Here is an 18,457-nt window from a genome sequence, read left to right on the forward strand (position 1 = left end):
ATCCGCACTTCCCAGTACCGAACTGTACTTCCCTGTCATTGTTTCAGGCTTAGGTGGAGCGCGGGAACTAAGGCCACCGAGAGATAAGGAGATTTTCTTCTGGGACGCTGAGAACTCAGACTTTGTCAAAGCCGAGGAGTGAGGGCCCATCACCCCCTTTTTGCTGCAGCCCCCAAGTCCTTCTTTTGGGGGGCCTCCCAAAAGTGATCGTGCCTGGCTTGGGTTGTTCCCTCCCGTGGGGAATCTTACCCGTCTTTGGCTAACCGACCAAGCTTTTTGGGGGGTTCAGTTATGAACAAAGCAGCAGAAACAGCATTCCTGCCAGGAAGATAAGCTTTTGTCTCCTTGCCGGCTCACGGTTCCAAGGGCGTTCCCTTAGCCTTAGCCTAGGCGGGGGTCTCAGCTTCTAATACCAGTCAGGGCGGTTCCCAACAGTTTTTCCCAAATATTCTATGATATTTATTTAGGTTCTAGCTACTTCCATTTTTCTGGGCATACATGTTGAGTGTTGTATGATTTAAACAAACTATTTTGCTTTTCTGTCTGTGTTCATGCACATGTTTTCTTGACCTTCTCATCATTATAATTGTTATTCCTCCTTTAATCCCTCATCCGATCTTTACTTTCTGGCATAATTTAAGTTATACTCTGATCTTTCTCATTTTGCTTTCATAGAGGAAAAAAGATCAGAGCTGTTTGATGACATTTTAACCATTTTATGTCCATTTGCTTGCAGAAAAGGAGCCATTTCTTGTTTTCTGTGATCAGAATAGAATCAGGTTTTCGCCCCTTGGCAGTTCAATATTGCTGGGCAATTGTTCTGTTTATGAGCCCTTCACAGGAGAATGTGTCTCAAGTCAGAGCAATTTTTTGATAAAAGAACCTCATGGGACAATATAGGTTGAGAAGGAACACTCCTAGGCGCACTTTCTTCTTTTATCATTCCTGATTTCCCAGGGAAAAGCAATATATTGTGTCATTTGAGTCTCACAGGAAATGAACAGAAGGGCCATTCCTCATCTAGGCTAGGAAATTGAGGTTACTTTATTCGTCCCTTGTGGTAAAATGTTTAAAAATGATGAAGATTTTAATAATTTTATTTTGCATTAGCTTCACAAACATGAGGATACTTCCTACACAGTATTCCAAGAACTTGAATGTGAACAAATGTAGCTACCATTAAACAATAATAAAATAGTGTTAATGAAATCAAAATACACTGGAATTTAGTAAGAAAGCCAAACTGAGGAGTTTCTAAATGAATTTTAAAAGATCTGGTAGGTACATCATGAATTTACTCTGCAATGATTCGAACATAATAAGAAGCCAGGCAAGCGGGAAAGAGCGATGCTGGGAATATGTTCGAAAGAGTCACCGTGGAGGCTCCCCCAAGGTGGCTGAAGTGCGTTATTAGTTGGCAATTTCTCACCAGGCCACAGTCAGGGTTGGTACAAACCTCTCTTCAATGGAGCAACAGGAGTCTGGTCCTCAAGGGTGTAAGAAGATTCACTTTTATCCCGTGTTCATATTCACCTGGATTAATTGATGTATGTTTTGTTTATTTTCTCAATTGTAAAAGCGAGTCAACAGGTTAACGATGCAAATGTTACCACAGAACATTTCCCTTTCCTTCCTGAAATCTCCTTGGCTCCTGTGTACGACTGAGTCTTCGCAAGCCCTCCTCAGGCTTCGTGGTTCTTTTTAGGTATGTTGATTACGTGGTGCAGTGCTTGGAAACAAAGCCCCTCTGATGCTCAGACAAACACACTTGCTGTGCCTTCCTTCCTCATTTCCTGCAGGGAGATCTACCCCGCTCAGGGGCTCTCACAGTTTAGCCGTACAGTTAGTGCCTTGATCAAACCAAGGAACCCTCCTCCAGCATGGGTTACTGAATCAGACCTCTCATAACATGTGCAGTATGCCCAGGTTGCAATGTTTAAAAACAGAAGAATTTAGAATTTAAAATAATCTTTAGAGTGATTTTTCATGTTTGAAAGACTGTAGTTATTTGCAGCATACAAATGGAGAGAGTAGTGCAAAAATGCATCAAGTTTTATATAATAAATACACTTTCAACGTGATGGCTGCCTCAGAGTGGAGTGAAAAATCACCCTTCTCAAGAGCAATCTAGACGGGCTCAGTAAAGTTCACAATTTAGAAAGATCAATCGCTTCTCCAGTTCCATCCATTGCAAAATGATTTCAGAAACATATTAAACATACAATTGTTTTACAAAAATAGAAATATTGTTTGAGACTTTATGCAACTTTATAAAATATGACATCATATTTGTAAATTCAAGATAGTTTCATGCTGAAATAGATAATACCTCCATAGAAGTCTCATCAAGCTTAACTGGTCTGTCTTGACCATTCTTACACAGCATTTCTTCCAAATCGTAGCCTAAAGAAATCCGTGTTCTATCAGGATTTTAAGCTATTTCAAGGATTTGATAAGATTCTTAATTCTAGGAATAAATGTTAAAGCAGATGAAGTTATATCTATAAATGTCTTACTAAAAATAGAAACTAATGGAATATAACAGTTTTATACTAGATATAGTTCAAACCAAATTTCCAATAATGACCTACTATTAATTTGAAATTTATATTTGATAATTATAATCTTGTACCTATAAAACATAAAAAGATAATCATAACTACTTTATGGAAAAATATTTCTATGAAAAACCTCTACATTTAGTTATTTGCCGCTGTCAAATGACAAGAGTTTTCTAATTACACCCATTCATAAACACTCATTTTATCACCTCAAAGAACAACAGTGTATTTTTAAAACAAACTGAAGAGTGAGAAGGTAGGGGGTTTATTTCATGTAACAGTGCTATCGTGATAAGGCACCACTTCGTATGTGAAAAAGCCAAAGAATTTCTAAATCATATATTTTTGTTACCGTTGTCTTAACCATTAGATAGAATGGTTAGAAAATAGCTAATAAGCCCTGGCTGGGTGGGTCAGTTGTTTCTTGGTTGGAGTGTCATCCTGTACACCAAAAGGTTGTGGGTTCGATTCCCAGTCAGGGCACATACCTAGGTTGCAGGTGCATTCCACAGCCCGGGGAGTGCAGGGGAGGCAGCCGACTGATGTTTCTCTCTCACATCAGTGTTTCCCTCTCACATTGTTTTTTTTTCTTTTTCTTTCCTTCCTCCTCTCTCTGTAAAATCAGTAAACATATTTTGGGGCAAGGATTAAAAAAAAAAGATTAAAAAAGCTAGTAATATTATCAACTAATCGCATTATACTCCCTTTTCCATCATTCTTTGCTTTCAGTTTTTTCATGTAACAGAACATATAATAAACAGCAATGTAGTACACAATCCATTAACTAAACACCTTTTCCCAATCTTCTAAGAAAATAATCTAAGATCAAACAATAAGAAACCAAAAATTTATCTGCTATGTTTTCAATAGGCTATCCCTGAGAAGAGCAGGGAGTTTCAGAAGAGTTGCAGGTGGCGGCAGTCGGGGGGGTTGAGGAGAATGAAAACAGGACCTATTTTCTATAGAAAATATTAGGGCATGTAGTTGAAAAGTTTCTCAAGCAAATATCATGGCTAGAGAAAAACCGAGAGCTCAGAATTTTGCATTCCCCACAAAGCTGACTTTGCTGATAGTCACACCTAAGTATTTCAGAGTGTCCTTAGTCACTGCCGTCATCATCGCCATCATCACCTGATGCACCATTTAAAGGAGGCTTCAGTGACTGACTGTAAGAGTCGGGACCAGTAGGCTGGCCCGTGGCCATGTCCCCAGGAGAAAGCAGGTCATAGAAGCAGCCACCAGTCTGCACAGGCTTAGAGGACGGGCTGGGAAGAAGAAAGCTCTTTTTAGAGCAGGGCCCAAAGACGACAAAACCACATTGGTGGCAACGGTGATGACTGTGAAGAGGCGTGGATTTTGCTTTCTGACAACACATGCATGGAGGAGCCTCCGAGGCAGGAGTCCAGAGGCGGCGTGTTCACTACCGGGTGTCCACCGCTTTGGAGGGTAAATCAGGAACGTGTTTGTTGACGGGATTCGCCCAATCAGATTTCACTGTGGCAGCACAGGCTGCAGATGATTTAGTTGGCGTCTTGGGAAGTCATCCATTCCGAGTCTCCCACATCTGTGAGGGATGTTTTCCACCAGAATAATATGATGTTTGTGACATTTCTTCTTCTGGATGACAATATTGCCATGTACAAGAATATCATTAAATAAGATAAACTGCCTTGCTTTGAGCTCTTTTTCTGCACAACTTCATCAATACGTCTTCTCTATGTCTAGTATTGGTTTCACTGTTTGCCAAGCAATCCACCATCTTCTGCTCGTAGGCAGGCCCTGAGTCTGCCTGCTCCCCAGCCCAGCCTCCCGGGCTCCCAGGGTGTGCGGCCAGCCCGCTGCTCGCAGGCGACTACCCCGTCCCTGGCCTCTCTTCTGCTTGCTCATGGGACCCGCTGCCCTCCACACACCAGGTGCAAATACCCAGGCACGAGCACCAGACTAATCAATGTTTAGGCAAAGCTAATCTCTTTAATAGAGTTGTCTAACCCTTTGTAAAGGAGGACACTGGAGACTTGGCGAGTAGGGCACCTCTGGCTTCCTTAGAAGGCCGCAGTGTCGGGTGTGTATTACAGAGGCGGTCTCGCTCCTTCTCACCCCCTCACGCACATCCTTCTCTCTCCCAAGATGGTGGATGGTGAGGGTCACAGGCGGGGAGTGAGGACACGTCTGTTGCCTGTGGATGAAATGCTGGAGGCGCAGTGGGTGGCCTGCCACATCTGCCCACCCCTCAGAACCTCAGGGAGGTGACATTCACAAAGGAGACGGCTGTCTGTCGTTGGGCTCATTTCCCCTGACCCCCGGTTTGGTGGGGAAGGCTTGGCTAAGCTGGGGGCACGGACAGCAATCAGAAGCCCTCCCTCCGCCTGGCCCTGTGATCCTGAGAGTACTTTGATTTTAACCTTCCGTTGCCTCATCTATCAGACACAGAGTAGAACCACCAATTGGGGTGTGAGGAGTAAACGAAGGAATTAAATAAGGCCCTAAGCAAGGTGCCAGGCATTCAGTAAAAATGCACAGATGAAAGTTATTGTTATTATGTAATTTGACCATTCTGTCTTTTGTGCTTCTTTTGGTGAGAGACCCTAGGCTTTCACTGGTATCATCCTGTGCTGTTGACTTCAAAACAGAATAGATAGAAATGGCTCTTCTTCTGCGGGGTAACAGAGTTCATACCACCAGAGTTTTGCAGACCTCTTAAAAAGTAAGTATACACAGCGACATACACATCAATATATGTGTGATGTATATAATATATATCATATCTATCTATCATCAATTTTTTCCCCCGTAGTAAAATGTATTCCGGGCCTGGTCTCTTTGGCTGTGAACTTGGAGAGATGCTGACTTGGCACGAAATGAATCACTGGGCTAGGGCCCCGGTTCAGGCCCTTGCGGGCCCTCCCAGCCTGCTGTGTCCCCGGATCTTCATTACTGACAGCTTTGCCTCTCACTGCCCCTGCCCTTGGTGGGAGAGGCCTAGAGGAAGGGAACCAGTTCAGGTGTTCACCCAAGGCGAGACAGGGGAGTCATGAGACAGCGCTGAGTTAGGAGCCGAGAGGATGCGACTCAGGCTGGGACAACAGGAGGGGCGGCAAATGGTTCCAGACTGCGCCTGTGGACCCAGAGAGGGGCTGCCAGATTTCCTCACTGAGGTGGGCGCGGTGTGTGGGGAGGAGGGTCGCTTCACCAGGGCAGACCAGGCCTTCCTTGTGATGGAACAGTGCCCCCAGGGGACCGACTATGCTTCCCCCCCACCCCCCGCCGCCCCCACTCCCCCAGTGTGTGAGGCTGAGAGGGAGAGTAGGCAGACTGGACAGTCATAGGCTGGTAGTGAAAGCAGTTGGCATGAAGAACACACTCTCTTAGCAGTGGAGGCCAAAGAAGCTCCCTGCTCACCAAGGCCTCTGGGGCGGGGGTGAGCCTGTGCCCTGGGTGAGGCCTCGGGACCAGCCCGCAGGGGCGGGGTCCCTGCTTGCTCAGAGCCCGGAACGGGTTTCTCGGCAAGGACAAACACATCATTCCCCTACCTCTCTCCTCACCCAGAGCCCTTTACCTTGTTGCATGGGATAAACATTATGATCATACTGTCTTTTGTTTGTCGAGAACTTGCTATTATGCATATAATAATAATAATAATAATAATAATAATAATAATAATGATAGTAAATCTGGCTTAACATTTATTCTGCCCACAGGGTACCTCATGCCTTAGTGGTGTTTTCCTCCTCCATTACGCTCTCTGCTTTGTCCTTCTGTAATTTTTGAAGCAAGGTGGCTGTACCAAGGACTCCAGTGTTAGTTAGAAATTTAATTTTCTTTAAGCATTCAGAAGATTATAGCTGATGATGTTTAGTGAATAATTTTTTTCCGAGAATGAAATCTGTCATACAATGGAGTACTAGATAGCCGCTGACTATCTGTGTAGCAGAAACCTCAGGGGAGGGGGCCATCTATCTAAGTGAACTAATGATCGCGCCTTCTCGGCTCGCTGCCTCCCCAGCTGAAGAACTCGTTTCCCTTCTTTCATATGAACCTGACTCTTATGAAATTGATTGGACCGGGGAACAGGCCCCTGAGCTAGGGCTCAGAGAGAGACTGAGTGTCTCTAGGGGCTGCTCAGGAGCAGGCTTACTCACACAAGCGCAGAGGTGTGCTGGAGGAGCAGAGGAAGCTGGTGAGAAGAGAGAATTGACAAGAGTCAGACCAGGGAGGAGGGAAAGAGGAGTCAGGATGCCTTCCTAGTTTCGAGTTCTCATCCTTTCGTACGGCCAGCAGCGTTCAAATCTGCCCTGCGGTTCTGTGATACACCGCTGAATTCAAATAACCAAATTTAATTTTTTGCTTAAGCTGGCTTGAATTATTAATTTTAGTTCTGTTACTTGCTGCAAAAGCAGCTTTAATGAATTGAATAAATATTCCAAGCAAAACTGCTGTGACCACTGGTGTTTGCTTTGGTGGGAGGCAGGGCGAGGTGGGGGTCTTCGTTTCTGCAGCCTCACTGCAAATTGTCCCAGTGACCTTACACCTTGTGCTTAAAAGTGTGTGTCCCTTGAAGAGGCTCTTGAGAAGAAAACACTTTGACCTTGAGTTCCCCTAAAGAATTGGCCCTGAGATCTGTGAAACCTAAGAAAAACAGCAGCTTTCTTTTCAAAATGTGAATGTTCCATACATTGTTAGGCCGGATTGCACCTTAGGGGGCCAACGGTTCTTTCATTTTGGAAAAACACCCCGTAGGTTTTGTAAAGCTAAAGCCCAGATCCGAGGTTGGACAAGAGACAAGGAGAAGCTGAATCGCTCTATGTGGTTAGGTCAAAGGCTGTCTTCCTCAGGGGTAAAATAGCATCTCCGAGATGATGTGTGAGGAGAGGCTGGCCTGTGGGGACAGGGAAAGGGGAAGCGTGCCTTGCTCTTGTTGGTGTTTTTCTGTCCTCTGGGTTGTGGGGAGCCCAGAGCCCCTGCTGCCAGCCTGCTTGGGTGTGAATCTCGGCTCTGCCACAGTGTCAGTCAGGAGCCAGTCAGGAGGCAGGACCACACCCATTACCCGAACAAGAGAACTGATTGAAAAGGTTATTAACCAGGCAAAACGCTGTTAACTAGGTGACTAAAAGGGTTGCTCAGAGGTAGCCACAGAAGCACTTATCGCCTCTAGGGCTCAGGGAATGATCAGAAGAGGCTGGAGTAGCTAACATTTAAATTTTTGAAGGAGGAATCCCAAGGTAAAGAAACTCAGACCTCTGAGGTGGGGCCACTGCTTGGCTGGTTGTGGGGTCTGTGAGCTGGAAGGAGAGGCTGAGGGACCCAGGTCTCCTGAGAAAGGTGCTGGTTGCCTCTGTTGGCATCTTGGGAGGCGGGGGCACAAGAGAAAGGTGGTTCTGCAGGTGGTGTGCATGTGTGTGCACCTGTGCGCCGGTCATAACTCCCTTACGTCTTCTTCCAGCTTCCAGCCAAAGCCTCTCGTATGCGACATGACAGCCTGACCTGAGCTCCGTTTTGGAAACTGAAGGTCGAACCCATGTGCAGATTTGTGGCAACACGGGATGGAGATAAACAGTCACTGAGATAGATGGCCGGATCTGAGATGGCTGGGGGTGAACTGCAGCGTTGTATGGCTGAGAAGCAGGTCCACATGCAGACTCCGCAGTCGGGACACACAGGATCCATTAGTGGAAACAAGAGCATGTCACAGGGAGTCCCAGAAATATTGTGGGGAGAAGAGCTGGGCCAAATGGAACTGGGTGGGGAAGACTTAGATTTTTGTTTGTGTTAAATAAGTCATTAGTTCGTGAATGAGCGAGATATTATGACCACCTTGAGGTGCATTTAAGAAACTAAAGGCATTTATGTGTAATTTAACAAGAAAATGTTAGGGTAAGATTGCAGAGTTGAATATAAATTTGTTTGATATCAAGCAAGCCATAAATCTTTCATATTATCTCTTCTACCAGACAGAAATGATTTGTCTTTCTAACCAAATCAATATCAAAATTTTAATCTACAGTAAAAAATGAAACAAACTAAATATATTCCCCCAGGCACTCCCTGGGAGTCCTTTACCCTCCTGTAATGTTGAACGGACATGCCACCCACCTGTTTTGCCTTAATTTCAAGCGTTGGGTAAACTTCCTGACACTGTTTAAGCATAAAAAAAAGTATGACCTTGAAGCCTTCTTTGGAGGTCTCCCATACGTTTGTTTCCATGGCAGTTAGCTGCGTTAGAAGCCACCTACGTCTGTACTCTGTCTTTGGTTTTTGGCCTCTTGCCTGCCCTGTTACTCTTGGGCTTTTCTACTTGCCTGGAACCCACTCAGTGCATCAGTACTGGGTCCCTGCTCTGTGCCTAGGCTGTTTTATCAGCTTGGCAAGGACTAGCTAGCCTGGCTTTGGCCTTAAACTGACACTTAATGACTTAAAATTGCTGCCCCTGGACATTATTCACCTCTCAAAACATGTCTCCATTTATTATCTATGAGTATAGTATGTATGACATACATGTTAATGTGGAGACTCCACAGCCCCTTTTAATAAATACTATTAGTAATAATCTTTTTTTTTTTTGCCAAACGAGTGCAAACAGGTTTTGTTTTGTTAATTGAGAAGGCTGATTTCTCTTAAAGATAACCAGAGGGCTTCATTCTGTAACTACACAACCACTCTAAGTGATCTCTGAGGAAATTAAAAGCAGGAGATGTGTCAGGAGAGGAAAGATAAACAAAAGGAGGAAAAAGAAAGATTTCATAAGTCATGTGCAAGAGAAAAAATTTCTACAACAGGATATTAAATAAATGGTTTGTAACACTTTGAAAAGAAAGTGGTCACCCTGAGGAGTCCCTGTGGGTTCATTAAGAAGTCAACTAAACTGAATCTTCATGCTTTTATTTATATATTTCTAACAGTGATTGCTTTTTGTTTGGGTTGCTTCTTTATTACTTACTTAAATAAAAAAAACTGTAAAGACTTAAAGTACTGAAGTCAATCATAATGGAAATAAATACCTTTTATAGTTTCTCTCAAGCTATCTTTGTGTATATATTAGAAGAAACAAAAATAGAATGATAGTTGCAATTAGGAGATTTAAAAGGCTGCTTTAATTTAATTTAATTTAATTTTAATTGTGATTTGACTTTACAATAAAAGATATCTACAGTAACAATAGGACTAGAGAAAAGAGGAAAGAGCATAATGCTTCCCATGGAGGCTGGTGTTACTGTCTTGACTATACATTAATTTGGGCTCTCTTTCAGTAATGACAGATTTGAAGCAGTTTTGCTAATGTTAGGAGTAAATGCTAATATAATGTTATGCAAAAATTAGGGGGCACACAAAATTGTCTGTATAGTATGATTTCAACTGGATAAAAAAATTACCCAGAGGAAAACTTGAGGAGTATATATTAAAACACTGAAATAATTAATTTTGACTTGCAGAATTATACATATAGTAAAGCTATATTTTTAATAATTAGAATTAAAGTAAAAAGAAAAGAAAAAAGAGGCTTTGGGTATTCTGTAGCAAGGAAAATATGGGATGTATTAACATATAACTGATGTGGTAAGTTTAATGAAGAGGAGCCAGTTTTTCTGCACTTAAATTCAATGAGAGTTTTTAATGTAAAATTTCATAGCAAGGAAATAAATATCTTGTGCCTTCTCATGTCATGTACAGATTTATACTTATGTTAGAAGTAGAGTAATTCACATTATTAGAATAATTACAATTAGAATACTTTATGTTATTGTTTCTTATACTGGTCTTCCATAAAAACCAAGTGCCTAATATTAGTAGTGAAGTCAGTGAAGGTTAACTCTGGGAGGAACCACAGTGTAATAATAGGTGGACTTTGAGTGGCTAACCTGGTCCAAGAATAGATCCTAGAGAAAAATTGACTTAACCAAGGTCACAGACTATGTTAATGGTAGACCTAGAATTAAACCTTGTGACTTGACTCTTTAGCCTGACAATGCTACCCACCCCCCATGTCTGGCCCCAGAGAAGAAATATTTAGCTCATTTTAGTTCCTATGATCATCATTCATCGTTGACTTGAATCCCTTACCCCACAAATGTCCTTCAGATGCACACTCACCCACCTTTATTTTCCCCTTGCATCAAGTTACCTTTTTATTTCAAATCCTTTTTTTTTGGATGAGTATGTGTGTATGCCCGCATATTTGTGAGTTTGTCTGTCTGAGATTGACAAGTCTTGAAGAGAGTTAGACACATTCTATATCCCGATTTTAGCCACAATAGGCCAAATTGAAAATACTTGTCCTTTAAACATTAATGGAGAGAAATTATGGTATAGCTGATGGGAAACTTATAAGATGCTTTTAATATAATTAAAAATAATGTCTCCATTGGCTTTTAACTCTTCTCCAAGCCTAGTATTGGCTTCTTTCCAGACCAATGCATTTCATCCAGCAACTGGAGAACATATTTAAAGAAAAAGGAAGAAAAATTCTTTTATCTTTGAATTTATACTTGATTGACCAGAATGTAGTTTGTGAAATTTAATATTAGGTTATTATGTTATGATAGAATTGCTGGTTTGTTCCTAGTAATATTTTCATAAAATCATGGAATGTTTTTAGAGCAGGAACAAACACATAAGTTGATCTAAACTTGTTTCATTTTACAACTTAAGACACTGAATCCAAGGAGGTTACATCATAGCTAACCACTAATCCTGTGATTTTCTTTGTTTTCATTCTTTCAATTGAAAAACAGTTTTTTAATCATCCATTATGTGTCTGAGGGTACGTACAGTAGTTCTTAACTAGTTAAAAATCAAAAGCCTTGATTCATAACCTTAAGAAATACTAAACTAGCAATGGTGCAGCATTTATAAATAAACATTAATTTATCATAGCAAATGTTGCATTGTATTATAGTTATACTCCTAGAGTTACAAAAGCTGAGGGAATAGTAAAATTTGCCTGGGTGGTCAGAAAGCTTTTCTAGCATGGATGATGTAGTACTTGGACCTTGAAAGTCAAGCAGAAAGACACCAGCTCTAGAAACAAAGGAAGAGTATTCAAGGCAGAGGGAAATGAGAAGCACAGGGTAGAAACACACCAGTTTGTGTTTCTTTGGGGGATAGAAGGATAGGCATACGCTTTAGGGAGTGGTTGAAGTTAAGATTGAATAGATAAGCTCTGATGTAGTTGGGAAAGGCTTTATAGAGCTGGCTAAGTTGTATAAGCTTTATTCCACAGGTAATGGGAAACTATTGCATAATTTAAGCAAGAAAATCACATTTTACACTTTCACATGGATCTATATTTGGGGGGAATAACTGGTAGAACTGTGGAGGATGGAGTGGAGGGAGGAAAGTTCAGATAAAAAATTGTGAGGTAATAAACTAGCCCAATGAGGATGTGCCTTACAAACAAGGAGGAGATATTTATGAGGTTAGAATCGGCAGGACCTTGTGTTGACTGGGATAAGAGACAGGGAGCAGCCAAGGAGGTAAACAAAGCTTCTGGTTTCGGATGTAGGTCATGGTGATGCTGATTACCAGGCTATGAAATACATGAAAACAGTGGTTGGGAAAAAGCTCTCATGTAGTGTTAGAGATCTTCAGGTTACCCACGATGGAACTCTTTTTTTTTAAATAAAGATTTTATTCATTTATTTTTAGAGAGGGAAGGGACGGAGAAAGAGAGAGAGAAAGAGAAGCATCAATGTGTGGTTGCTGGGGGCCGTGGCCTGCAACCCAGGCATGTGCCCTGACTGGGAATTGAACCTGCAATGCTTTGGTTCTCAGCCTGCGCTCAATCCACTGAGCTACGCCAGCCAGGGCACGATGGAACTCTTAACATGAAGACATGCAGGAAATAATTGAAAATCGTTGTCTTAAGTTCTGAAGAAAAGTCTTGGCTGGTGTTACTGATTTTGGAGTTTTGAAAGTAGGTGAAAGTTGAAGGTAAGGAAAGGGAATCGAGAAAGAAGTCCAAGAACAGAATGCTGGGGTGTACCCTATTTAAGGGATGGATGGGAGAGAGGGACTAGAATAAGACATGGTTAGAAAGAATTGTTTGTGTGACAGAAAGAGGATGAAGAGAACACTGTTGTGGAAATCATGTTACTTACGATGCTTTCAGCTACAGTTAGCAGTCACACTCAAAATGACTATAATGATAAACTGGATTTATTTGCTCATGTAACAACAGCAGCAACAACAACAACCAATCCAGAGATAAGTAGACAGAGAACAAGTGTTTTAGTCACTAATCCAGCTCCATTTCCTTCTGTTTCTCCCAGAAATGCCTTCTTCCAGGTGTTGGGTTTATCACCAGGCTGCTGGGGAAATGGCCATAGCAGTTCTGGACTGATCACCATGTACAGCCAAGGCCTTTTCTCCAGTAGTTCTACTTGTGTGGGAACTTCTTACCCCCCAATGCCTATCAATCTTGCATTTCATTGGCTTGACATTCTAATTCTTGAACAGATCCTGCAAGCCAGAGCTACACAGGCTGGTTTTGTTAGGCTTAGGTTTCTAAACTGAACGCCAGCATGGAAAGTAGAGATTGGGGGACTTATTGATCCCTCGTTTGTCTCACCAAGTGCAAGGCTGTTAACCAATGAAGGTGAGGTAGGATGGGTGTTAGGATGTCTGTTATGAAAGCCAAGGGAATAGAGAGTTTCATAATAAAGGAGTGGTCATTCATATAAAAATCTGAAGATCAAGTAGGGTGGGTATTATAAAGAGATCATTAAATGTCAATTATGTGGTCATTGGTGGCCTTTGGGTGAGACATTACTGAGACGTGCTGGGGCAGCTCTTGAGGAACACTCTTTGAAAGAGTAGCTGCATAATTGGTAGGTACAAAATAGATTGGGGGGGTGGTTAAGGGAAATGGAGAAACCAAAAAACTTACATGTACAACCCATGTGCATGAACTAAGGGAGGAGATGCTGGTGAGAAGGGGGGCAGGGTGGAGGGGAATAAAGGGGAGAAAAATAATGGGACAACTGTAGTAGCATAATCAATACAATGTATTAAAAAAAAAGAAAGAGTGTGGCAGCAAAGAGGGAAGATATAGGGAACGTTAAATCAATTGTAATTCAGTGAAGCATACAAATTTTTTTGAAAACATTGTTTTATTTTATTTCACTGATAAGTTTGCACCAACTCCTTCTTCGCTTGAAAGGAGGAAAATCCTACTATGTGAAAAGAGTGTGACAAGTTTGTGAACACAAGGAAGTGTGTATAAACAAAAACAGAGTGATAAATGGATAATGGTATGGTGAAAGGTAACTTAAAAATGCGAGAGATGAGATTTCTATTAACATTTCTTTGAATTGGAATCATGCTATGTTTTTGGTATGTTTTGTTTAGTCAGCCTGCTGTTATGGAAAATGGATATGCTTAATTTGCATGGTTGGCCAAAATTATATGTACTTTGTAATTGCACTTTAATTACTTTAAAAAGGAGAAGGCAATTTTCCTCAAGTGTGGCCAGACACTCAGAAGATTGCTGTAGGGAAGCAGTGGGGCACATTTTGCCAATGTCAGGCCGTAGAATGTCAAGATTTTTTAATGCTCAAAGCATAAAATAAGTTTTCAAATGTTAAGCTCAAGAAGAATTGAATGTTATTAATTCTGTGATTATAATAATATTGAATGTATTCTCATGTGACTGATAGGTATCTTGAAGTTTTTAGGGAACAAATAATTTCAGTAGTGGTCCCCATTTCATTTTCATTGGTATAGCACTTTCACAATTTGTTCAGTTTTTCCCCCGAGTCATAATAATCCTGTGAGTTAACAGTAGGTGATATCTTTATTTCTAAGTGGGAAAACAGGATCGTGGAACTGTTGCTAAGTGATTAGCTCAGAGTTACCTGTTATTCTGTCTAGGCTGCAGTGGTTCATTCCGTAGTGAATGAAGAGATACCAGGATATGCAGAATGGAGACTCAAGAATATCATGTTAGGAACACAATGAAGCTGGAGAGGTGAATTCTTGGGTAGACTTTCATCCAGAGCAGACCAAGCAGACTGAGGTGAGGTTAAGTTAAGTAGCTGCACCAATAGGCTCCAGCTCAGGAGCTGGACCCAGGCTCAGGCCCAGGGTGAAACATACAGAAAGTTCTTTTCATAGAGTGCCAAATGGATGGAACTTGAGAGTATTATACTAAGTGAAATAATCCATGTGACTGAAGACAAATGCCATATAGTGTCACCTATAAATGGAACCTAATCAACAAAACAAATGAGCAAAAATAGAACCAGAGACATGGAAACAAGGAACAGACTGACAGGGACCAGAGGGGAGGGGGACAAGGGGGGAAAGAAGGGGAAGGGACTAGTCAAGGAACATGTATAAAGGACCCATGAACATGGACCGCAGGGTAGGGATTGACTGTGGGAGCAGGGTGTGGGTGAGGCAGGGGAGAGCAATGGGGGAAAATGGGACACCTGTAACAGAACAATAAAAAATAATAATACATTTATGCAATAAACATCTTGATAACCTTAAGAAAAGCATTCTAATATACTGTCTTCTTTTACCATGAGAATGCCAGAGCCCAGAGAATCACGAACTGGGCAAGAGGGAAACGCTTCCCTACCAGCCCAGTACTTTTCTATGACCCTAGATCACAATTTAGAGTCCTTAAGGGAAGAAGCATAAACCCAAAGGGGAAGCAAGTGCAGAAGACAGGTGATAGAGTTCAGAGGCTTGTTTCCCACCGCGGTTCAGAGGATGGGGAAGAGCTATTTCTCTAATGCCGAGGGAACAATTGGCTTGGTCACGTCACTGTGTGAAGGGTCCTATCACAGGATGAAAGTGATTCACAGCTAGAAGGAGGACTTCTCAAAGTGTTATTCGCTACAAACATGTCTAATGAATTACGAAGACAGGCATTGGGACATAGCCTATGTTTTCTACAAAGGTACTGAAGTATTTGGGTATTTCCTATAGGGTTGATGTAATTTGTCTTGATTTTAGGAGAGGCAGTCAAATTTTTTAAGTTGCAGATACTTTCCAGTAGTAGATAACTCTCTTCTGGGGTTTGGGGGTGGAGCAGGGAATGCAACTTCTGGCTGATTTATTTCCCTTAGAGCAAGAAGCAAACAGTCTTGTTTATTATTAGTCATAGTTATTACACTATTCACAATCTGTTTTCCCGTAAGAATAGTATTGCAATGATACATGACAGCATATGTATAGAACAAAATGAATTTACTGCAGGATGTATTTCCAGTGTCCCGAACAAGAAATGAGGTCTGCAATATGTTCAAGCTGTGTTGGGCAACTCCAACTCTGCCCCCCAAACTCACCTTTGACGGATAAGAATGGGCAGACACACTCCTAGCTGATGCTAGATTTCAAGCTCTCCTCTCCAAAGACAAGGTCATGTAGTTTTCACTTTTTAATTGCTCAGAAGCCTGGTCATATTGCACAATGAAAGAACTGTAGAGGAGAATATGTTGAAATGAAAGCGATTTTTTATTATGGTTTTCCTCATCAACAATGATTAACATACACTGAGTGCTTGACGTTCTAAGTACTTCACATGTTTTAACTCACTCAGTCCTTGTAGCCAATCTGTAAGGTAAATATTATTATCACCCCACCATATATACAAGGCAAACTAGGCACAAAGAGATTGTATATTTTACAAGGTTAAGTACCACAACTAAAGAAAGTTGTAGATCTGGGATTTAATCCCAGACATGCCGGCTATAGATGTTTCTACCTTAATCAGTACACTTCCTGCTTCTTGTGTGTGTGTGTGTGTGTGTGTGTGTGTGAGGGTACATCTCCCCACACATTGCTAACAGTTTACACCATTATAATTTATTTTATCCTGTTACTTAATTGAATTATGTTGCAAATATTAAACCCTAACTTTTACTTTTATTCCACTGATATCTATTTATTCTTGTGTCAGAACCATGCCATGACTCCATAAAGCCTTCTAATATCTGTGTGTCTCATGCCTTCTCATTTGTCTTATTTTTCAAAATTTTTGCTATTTTTCCATATTATTCTAGCTTTCCTTTTTTTTTTGTTTTTAATGTGTTTTCCTGATGGAGAAAAACTCTTCTTCCTCCAGAGTATGGAAACCTCAAGCCAGGAACATTCCTTTAAAATGATGCAGGAAAAACAAAGGTCAAGATGGACACTGAGACCGATAATGAAAAATAACCTCAGGATGGGGATAGAGGTGTAGGGTGCGAGGCGTGTGTGAAGAGCTAGGGTCTCATCACTTCAGCCTTGCCTTACTCAGTAGTGTGTGTGTGTGTGTGTGTGTGTGTGTGTGTAGATATACATATGTAGACACACACATTTTTTTCCAGACTTCAATGGACATCTTATCTGTATACAGGAAGGGTGAAGGATTGGGGAAAACAATTATTTTAGCTCACAAATAGTTACTTTGGGTAGACAGAACCTGTTCTCCAGGGCCATATGTGCCCAAAAAGATGGTAGCAAAGTGGAGGATCAGATCAGCTGGGTGACCTAACTTAGAGTAACACAGGTGGTCATTCGGACCTGGGTTAAAATCGAAATCTTCGACATGGTTACAAGGTCCTCCAGAGTTTGGCCTCCGCCTGCCTGTCAGCCCCATATTATGCCGCTTAGTCTCAACCGCACAGGATTTCTCCCAGTTCCTCGAATAGTCTCGTTTGCAGTGGCAGAGGCCCTGCTACATGTTCCCCACACTGTTACCAGCACACAGAGAACTTCCTTTTTCAGCCTCCACTTGAATTTTGGTGGGACGATGTGGCTAATGGGGTGGGTGAAAGTGATGTACAATGTTCCCAACCCTGGGGCCCAAAGCGCTTCACACCCTTGACTGGGCACACCCCCCTCTGCGCAGCGGGATGGCAGAACCTGAGCCTGGAGCTCCTGCTTCTGCCCGGACAAGAGCTACCCAGGTCAGCAGCTCAGAGAGCTGTGTTATGAGAAACGTTTATCGTACAAGTATCTGAGATTTTGGGGTGGTTTGCTATGACATCTGGTATTACTAACCACGACTAAATCATTTGCTGCAGGCTAGAGTTTGGCAAACTTTTTTTTTTTTTTTTTTTTGGTAAAGGCCAGGTAGTAAAGAGTTTAGATTTTACAGGCCACATACTCTCTTTTTAACTGTTTAACTCTGGTGTGAAAATGGCTTTAGATCACATGTAAGTGGTAGACGTGGCTGGGTTCCAATAAAACTTTATTTACAAAAACAGGCACTGACACCATTGGGCCCGAGGGCCATAGTGCTCTGCTGACCCCGGTGCTAGACTGAGGGAGAAGAATCACATGCCGTTCAGTTTCAACTCCTCTGTCTTTCTCCATCACTCCCAGGCTCAGCCCGCCCTTAGCATCACTAAATTATTACTGAAGTTTCATGCCTCGGCTGCAGTTTCAGGCATGTGTGAGGATGTTTCTCCTCTTCCTTTTGTCTGCCCCCCCTCCAACCAGGTCAGTGCCCATTATCATATGTTCCCATAGCAGCCACCTGCACCCTGTTTTTCGTAATATATAATATATAATTACTATATATTATAATTTAAATGATACTATATAATCATTTATAATGATTTGTTCCATTTCTTTGCTGAGACCTCCATGAGAAAAAGAAGCTCTGTCTACTTCATTCACTGTTTTTTTTTTTTTTTCCTCTAGAACCCAGCATAGGGCCTGGCACAATGTGGATGCTATAAATTCTTGCTGAGTCAGTGGGTAACTACAGGCATATATTATTAACCACCACCTTCAATAGAGAACCTGTGGGAACTCATCCTTCCTTCCCCTCCCTCTTCTCCTCCTCTTTGTCCTTCATTCTACTTGGGCTCAATATAGCCCAAAGGAAACCAAACCCACAATTATGGTCTCATAGCCACACTCTTGAATGGAAAAATGACCACAGAGATATTCACCCTCGGGCATAT

The 18,457-nt window shown here is 41.9% G+C and overlaps 1 pseudogene; it reads right to left on the reverse strand.

Moving 5' to 3' along the window:
• Positions 1–3,660: 3,660 nt before the first annotated feature.
• Positions 3,661–4,320, reverse strand: LOC123807765 (annotated as a pseudogene).
• Positions 4,321–18,457: the final 14,137 nt, after the last annotated feature.

The sequence above is a fragment of the Phyllostomus hastatus genome, unplaced genomic scaffold (assembly GCF_019186645.2).
Source record: "Phyllostomus hastatus isolate PE091 unplaced genomic scaffold, TTU_PhHast_1.1 phas_scaffold_46, whole genome shotgun sequence".
NCBI classification, from domain to species: domain Eukaryota; kingdom Metazoa; phylum Chordata; class Mammalia; order Chiroptera; family Phyllostomidae; genus Phyllostomus; species Phyllostomus hastatus.